The 7,345-nt window shown below is 40.5% G+C and overlaps 1 pseudogene across 1 annotated transcript; it reads left to right on the top strand.

Annotated features, from left to right (window-relative positions):
• The first annotated feature begins 3,147 nt into the window (after window positions 1–3,147).
• LOC105553463 lies at window positions 3,148–4,673 on the top strand (annotated as a pseudogene). Its single transcript, XR_001008150.1, has one exon. The product of XR_001008150.1 is annotated as a zinc finger protein 561-like (transcript).
• Window positions 4,674–7,345: the final 2,672 nt, after the last annotated feature.

Here is a 7,345-nt window from a genome sequence, read left to right as displayed (position 1 = left end):
ATGATCTCCTTCCCCTTGCTCCCACCTCCCGACAGGCCTTGCTGTGTGATGTTCCCCTCCCTGTGTCCGTGTGTTCTCACTGTTCAACTCCCACTTATGAGTGAGAACATGCAGCGTTTGGTTTTCTGTTCCTGTGTCAGTTTTCCGAGAATGATGGCTTCCTGCTTCATCCATGTCCCTGCAAAGGACATTAACTAATTTTTTTTAATGAATGCATAGTATTCCATGGTATATATGTGGGCTGGCAAATATTTTCTATGAAAAACCAGAACTAAGTTTAGGCTTTGGGGGCCATGAGACAAAACAGAGGATATTTTATGGGTACTTACATAACAAGAAAAAAGTGTTTTCACAAATTTTTTACCGATAAAATTCAAATAATAATAATAATAATTGAGCCAAGTGTGGCGGCTCACAGTTGTAATTCCAGCACTTTGGGAGGCTGGGGCAGGAGGATCACTTGCACTCAGGAGTTGAGACCAGACTGGGCCACCTCTATCAAAAATAATAAAAAACAATTAGCTAGGCATGGTGGCATGTGCCTGTGGTCCCAGCTACTCAGGAGGCTGAAGTGGGAGGATCATTTGAGTCTGAAAGGTGGAGGTTACAGTTAGCTGGGATCATGCCACTGCACTCCAGCCTGTCTGACAGAGTAAGACCCCATCTCAAAATAATAATAATAATAATTGAATGTAATTTGTTTTTGTAATAGACGCCTACTACTGAGAAGAATGGAATTCTTTTTTCAGGGAAAGCATTTTGCTTACATGAGCTTCAAAGTTAATGTTTCCTATAATTAAATTGGTTGCAAATGTTCATCTATAAAAACCATTCTCAGCTTGTAGGCCATGCAAACAAGCAGGCAGCAAGCCTGATGGGGCCTGTGTACTGTAATTCCCAAGTTCTTCCTGGACTGTTTCTCAACAGGACACTATCAACGCTTCGGGTGGGTCATTTCTTCATTTTGTAGGATTAGCCCATACATTGAAAATAGTATGCATCCTTGGCCCTCAGGCATTAAATACAGTAGCATCTTCCAGTCAATGTGATAACAAAAAAGCCCCACCACATATTCAAGCTCTCCATCACCCAAAGGGAGGTACCATTGCCAGACAGAACCATAAAATCTTTCTCACATCCACCTTTTCTGCACCTCTGACCATACAACTTCCTCTGACCTTCTAAATAATCTATTATTAACTCTTGACCCTCATGAGCAGTATAAACAAGGCTGAAATTGCCAAATATGTATGTGGGAACATTCATCTCAACCAAATTTCAAGTTGAACACATTCAGATTCCCATGTCTTGACATACTTGATGAATGAGCCCACTATGGGCTCATTTGTGTGAGAGGCTAAAGCTTCTCCCAGAAACACAGTCATACTAAAGGAAGAGAGTCAAGATAGAAACCTGGTCTAGAAAACATGGACCAGTGCTGGGGGAATTGATGGTTTATATCTCCATTCATTCATTCCTTCAACAAATATTTCCTGTTTACTCTGCGTGAGGCACTGCTGGAGATCATGGACAAAGGGATGTAGGAGCCATCAGGCTTCCATGCTGTCCTTCCATCCTCAGCCTGTTGTTCAATGGTCATGCAGTTCTCTCATCTGTCCAACAAGACAAATGGTAGCACATATCTCAGCTGGCTTAAGCCCTTAGAGAAGTACCTGGCACGTAATTACAGCAAATACTTACTTTTTGAGCACTTATTGTATTAGTTACAGTTTTTCTTCAAGGCAGTCTTATGGATTCATGCACAGGTTCTTAGAAGAAGAGACAGCAAGAAAGGGTACATGAAAACCACGAAAATCTATTAAATGGAAGTTTTTGGATACTTGAGTGTAAATTGGCATGGAAGGGTTTGCCAGCTTCAATGCTGGTGGTGCTGGTGTAGCAGGTAGTGCTGCTGTGGCAGGGAATGGAGCCACTGGTGTCAGGAGGCTTCCAGCACATCATCCTCTCTGTGTGGGCAACAAAAGCCACAGCAGCAGCTATCACCTCAGGGCTCCTGCTCAGGAGAGGTGTAAAATGGCAGACACCCTGCACAACCAAGAGGTACTTACTGTGAGCACTTGGGAAGTAGCCCTGGGGGATCATCTGACAGCAAAGGGAGACTGAGGCTCCCAGAACCAGAAAAATACTGTCCCATGACTCAGTAGTGGCTATTTTACCCAAAAACTGATATGGCCTTGGAGCATTTTTTTCAGTAATAAGAGTTATCATTTAGCCTTAACCATGCATCAAGCACTGCATGAGAGCTTCACATCATTTTATCATTTAATCCGCACAGCTCTGCCTCCATTTCCCCCCACTCATATGAGAGCAAATTAGCAGACTAAGTAACTTGCCCAAGGTCACGTAGCTAATACTGGGGAGCCAGGGCTCATCCCCAGATCTATCCATCCACTACAGAGCCGTTCTCTTAACCACGATGCTGCCAGCCTGGCAGAGGCTGCCCACATGCATGCACCTCCCTCACCTGCCTTGAAACAGCCATGCCTCAGGGTGGTGCTGCTTATGAAACAGAATATGAAGGTAACTCATTGTGATTCCTTCCTGTCTCCCAACAGTACCCAGCAGAACACCCAAGTAATAAGTAATATTTATTTAAAACCAGTGGGAACTTGTTAACTATATACACAGTCATAGGTCTTACTATTTATCATTAGAAATAATATAAATGAAAATCAAATTGGTAGCCCTCAGGGTCTTACGATAAGTCAAAAGCAGGTAGCACTTATCTGAAGGATGTTATTGGCTGTTACCACCGGAGCGTCATCATTTACAGATTCAACAGTCACAAAAAGAGTTTGGGGAAGACTGTTTTCCAAGCTCTGAGCTATTTGCAAAGATGGTGAATTGTCATGAAGCTTCTCGCTGTCATCATGAACATAGTAAATCAATTCATTTTCCACCTGTAACAAACCACAAAATCACCAGTTTGCTGAAATGTGACTTAAAAATACGAACAAATGGCAATAAAAGAAATCCCAAATTTTAAAGTCTCTCTAAAACACAAAAGCACATCCTCATCCTGTGAAGTTTCAGTCTGATAATCAGAGTGCAAACTGTGATGGATGGTATAGTTTTTCTGAAATGATACTGCATCCTAGAAATAAGATTAAGGAGGAACAGCTTTTCCAGCACTGGCTCCACTTGGTCAGTGTGGTTTTGCCTTTATGGGGGTGGAGTTCACCTCAGCTGTGGACGGCAAATAACCCTGTACAAAGAGGAATGGAGATTGCCTCTATCCACCTAGATTCATAGGCTGCCCAGAGGCGATCTTGGCATCAAGGAAGGGAGCACTGAGGCACATTGCACCATCAGCTTCAGAGGATGGCAGCCACTGATTTGTCCCATGGGTTTTTTTCTGGGGAACCAATCTGCCCTTTTGAAGAAAAGACAAAGGTAGAAAGGATGGTGGTGGACTACCTGGCAAATGGTTGTCAGAAAGGGAAATACATCCTAGAACCAAATGGTCATCACTTCAGCAGGGTTTTTTGAAGAATCAAATATTCAATGGGATATGAATGACAAGAGCCTACAGTGGATGGAAACTCTGTGACTGTAAGAATTGTGGAGAGGTCTTCAGTGAACAGTTTTGCCTTAAGACACATGTGAGAGCTCAGAATGAAGGGAACACTTCTCAGGGTAATTGTTATGGAAAAGATGTCCTCAGTGTGCACAAGAAAGCTTCTATTGGACAGGAACTTTCCAAATTAAATACATGTGGAAAAATCTTTGCTCTAACTGCAGGCTTTACTGTACATCTTGAAATTCTCAATGCAAGACAATCCTACAAATGCAAGGAATGTGGAAAAGGCTTTAAGTATTTTGTGAGCCTTGATAATCACACGGAAATCCACACTGGTGAGAAACTGTGAATTTCAGGATGTGGGAGAGCCATCACAGCTTCCTCACACCTAAAGCAGTGTGTAACAGTTCATACAGGAAAGAAATCCAAAAAGACTAAGAAATGTGGGAAATCCTTCACTAATTTTTCTCAACTTTATACACATGTGAAAACTCATAAAGGAGAGAAGTCCTTTGAACGTAAAGAATGTGGAAGATCCTTTAGAAATTCCTCATGCCTTAATAATCACATTCAAATTCACACTGGAGTAAAACCAACAAGTGTACGTACTGTGGGAAAGCCTTCACTAGATCAAATCAACTTTATTGAACCTGTAAGAACCCACACTGGAATAAAACCCTATGAATGTAAGGAATGTGGCCAAGCCTTCGCTCGGTACTCGGGCCTTTCTACACACATATGAAGTCACAGTAGAAAGAAACCCTATCAGTATAAGGAATGTGGGAAAGCCTTCACTATGCCCACAAGCCTTATTCAACATACAAGAATTCACACAGGAGAGAAGCCTTATGAATGTGTTGAATGTGGGAAGACCTTCATTACTTCTTCCCGTCACAGTAAACATTTTAAAATCCATAGTGGAGAAAAGCCCTTTGTATGCAAGATATGTGGCAAAGCATTTCTGTATTCCTTACGCCTTAATGTTCACCTGTGAACTCATAATGGAAAGAAACCCTTCGTATGTAAAGAATGTGGGAAAGCATTTGCTGTTTCCTCACACCTAAGTAGACATGAAAGAATTCACACTGCAGAGAAACCCTATGAATGTAAGGGTATGAGTGTTATCATTTAGCCCATCGGTTGCCATCTTTAATTACTGGCAATAACACCAAAGATTATCAGATTTGTCCTAAATGCCTTGAGGTTTAACGGCTCATGGATTGGCCTTAGATGCCATCCTGAGGGTCTGAAATTAAACCTACAGGTTCTGAATACAACTTCTTCATGGTTGCCTGAGTCTGGGCATCTGTGAAGAAGGGTCATGGATGGTAAGGTCAGTACTGCAGGCTGCCTCACCTTGGTGATTAGATTCCTAAGATCATAGCATTAACAAGTTCTGTATGAGATAAATCATGCAGACTGGTCCCAGCCCCTGTTGGTTAGTAGCTGCCAGTGTGGCACATTCATGTCAAAATTTACCAGGAGCCAAGATGATGTAAGCCCCAGAGGTGGATTGTTAAAAGATGCTCCTCCAAAGGTCTCTTCTGTTCCCTCGGATCCTGCAGAGCATGGCAGGAATGAAACCATCCATAACTGCCAGTAAACTTTCACAGCCGATTATTTCTGTGTCCCCTTCTTGTAAAATCTAAGAACTGTGACGGCCTTGCTTGTTCTGCTTTGTATGTCTATTTTAGGTGGCACAGTCTCAGTGGCAGTGTGTCTTCTAGTATAATCCAGTCTCTCTCCTCATTTCTGTTAAGATGGCTGATATAGTCTATGAATCTCATTCATGATCTCTTTATCAGATCATTGTTCAGCCACACTTTCAGGATTCTCTTCAGCACAAGTTTTCTAATTTTTGCAGTATGGATAGGCTGAGAATTTTCCAAATCTCCAAGCTCTGGTCCCTTTTTCCTCAACAATTTCTTCTTCAATTCAAGTCTCCTCTTTTGCATTTTCCTGTAAGCAGTCAGGAAGAATGAAATTTCCTGTGTACTTTAACACTTTAATTACAGGTCTTAGTGATACATACCTAATTTTATCTCTGTCAAGCTCTACCTTCCACAAAATGCTAGAATACTGTTCTGCCAAGTTCTTCACCACTTCATATCAAGGGTTGTCTTTTCTTCATTTCCCAATAGCATGTTCCTCATTCCCCAATGACACCTCACCAGAATCACCCTTAACAACCTTATTTCTAGCTTGCACATCAGAATTTTTCCAGCCTCTACTCATTTGTCAGTTTCAAAGCTGCTTCACATTTTTAGCTTTTTGTTTCTTTGTTTTTAATTACAATACCTCACTTCTCAGTACCAAAATCTGCCTTAATGAGCTCAGGCCACCATAACAAAATACCACAGACCAAATGGCTTACAAATTCATTTAATTTTAAATAAATGAGGTTAAAAACAGAAATTTATATGCTCATATTTCTGGAGGCTGGAAGTCTGAGATCAGAGTGCCAGCATGGTCAACTTCCGGTGAGAGCTCTCTTCCCGGTATGTAAATGCCCACTTCCTCATGTCTTTACATGATGGAGACCAACAAATAGGTTGGTCAGTCTGTCTCTCTCTCTTTCTCTCTCTCCTCTCTCTCTCCTCTTTCCTCTCTCCTCTCTCTGTCTCCTCCCTGCCATCTCTCAACATAATTTCATGATACTTCCTAAAGATCCTATTTTTACATACAGTCACACTGGGATTTGGAACTTCAACATACGAATTTTGGGAGTTATTGTTCAGTCCAAAGTACTTAATATTATTCTTTTCCCTTTTAACATAGGCAATCACATAATCTGTCAATAATGGCTCTTATTTTTCTACTTTAGTTGTTAGGTTTTATCTCTCTATATATATTTTTTCTTGCTTTACTGGACTGATTTCAAGGTCCAGCACAACATCAACTAAAAGTAGTAATACCAGCATAACTGTCTGCAATTCTGCTGAGATATGTGCTCCATTTTATTGGCTTGGCTGTAGGTTTTTATTTTTTTATTTTTTGAAGAGGCTATCTCCAAAGGAAAGGTTTCTTTTTATATCCAGTTTTTACATGATGAATGATTTCTCAATATTTCATAATTTGTGAGGCTGAATTCCTCTTGAATTTATTGAATGTTTCCTGTGCATCCTCAAAAAAAAAAAAAAAAAGATTAAGGAGGAACAAAGCGATTGAGCAATGTGGTGTAGCACAGAGAATGCTGGACTGATCATCAGAAGATGTGAGGTAAAAGTGCTACTTCTAACATGAAAGTGTGTTGTGAGTGACTAATTTTTGAGGTTGCTAATTGCTTTGTTTGACAATTCAAACTGTTAAATTTCAGCTCTGAAACTTCTATTCATCCATTGGTTGGATTTCTCCTTTAGAGACATATGGACCAGAGCAACTATTAAGTTTGCCCAAATTTCTCTTTTCTAAACTAAATATGCATTGCTCCTTTAACTCTTCTTTGTATGTGAGGTTATACTTCCTTCTGAGGTTATACTCCTATAATCCTGCTCCTTCTCCTTCAGAATACAATAGGTTTTTGTGTAACTAATAAAGGATTCTATGCATAACTAGCTAACATACAGCCGCTGTGGACAGACTGTCATGAATTACACCAAAATCAAGTTACTCTAACAACACAGATTTCCCTCTCTATAATAATCCAAATGCAAACATTTACTTTTACTTCTGTTATATTTTATCTTTTTTTTTTTTTTTTTTTTTTTTTTTTTTTTTTTTTTTTTGAGATGGGGTCTTACTCTGTCACCCAGGCTGGAGTGCAGTGGCATGATCTCAGGTCACTGCAACCTTCACCTCCTGGGC

This window comes from Mandrillus leucophaeus, unplaced genomic scaffold (assembly GCF_000951045.1).
Source record: "Mandrillus leucophaeus isolate KB7577 unplaced genomic scaffold, Mleu.le_1.0 Scaffold597, whole genome shotgun sequence".
Lineage (NCBI taxonomy): Eukaryota > Metazoa > Chordata > Mammalia > Primates > Cercopithecidae > Mandrillus > Mandrillus leucophaeus.
This window is presented reverse-complemented; position numbering and strand designations above follow the sequence as displayed.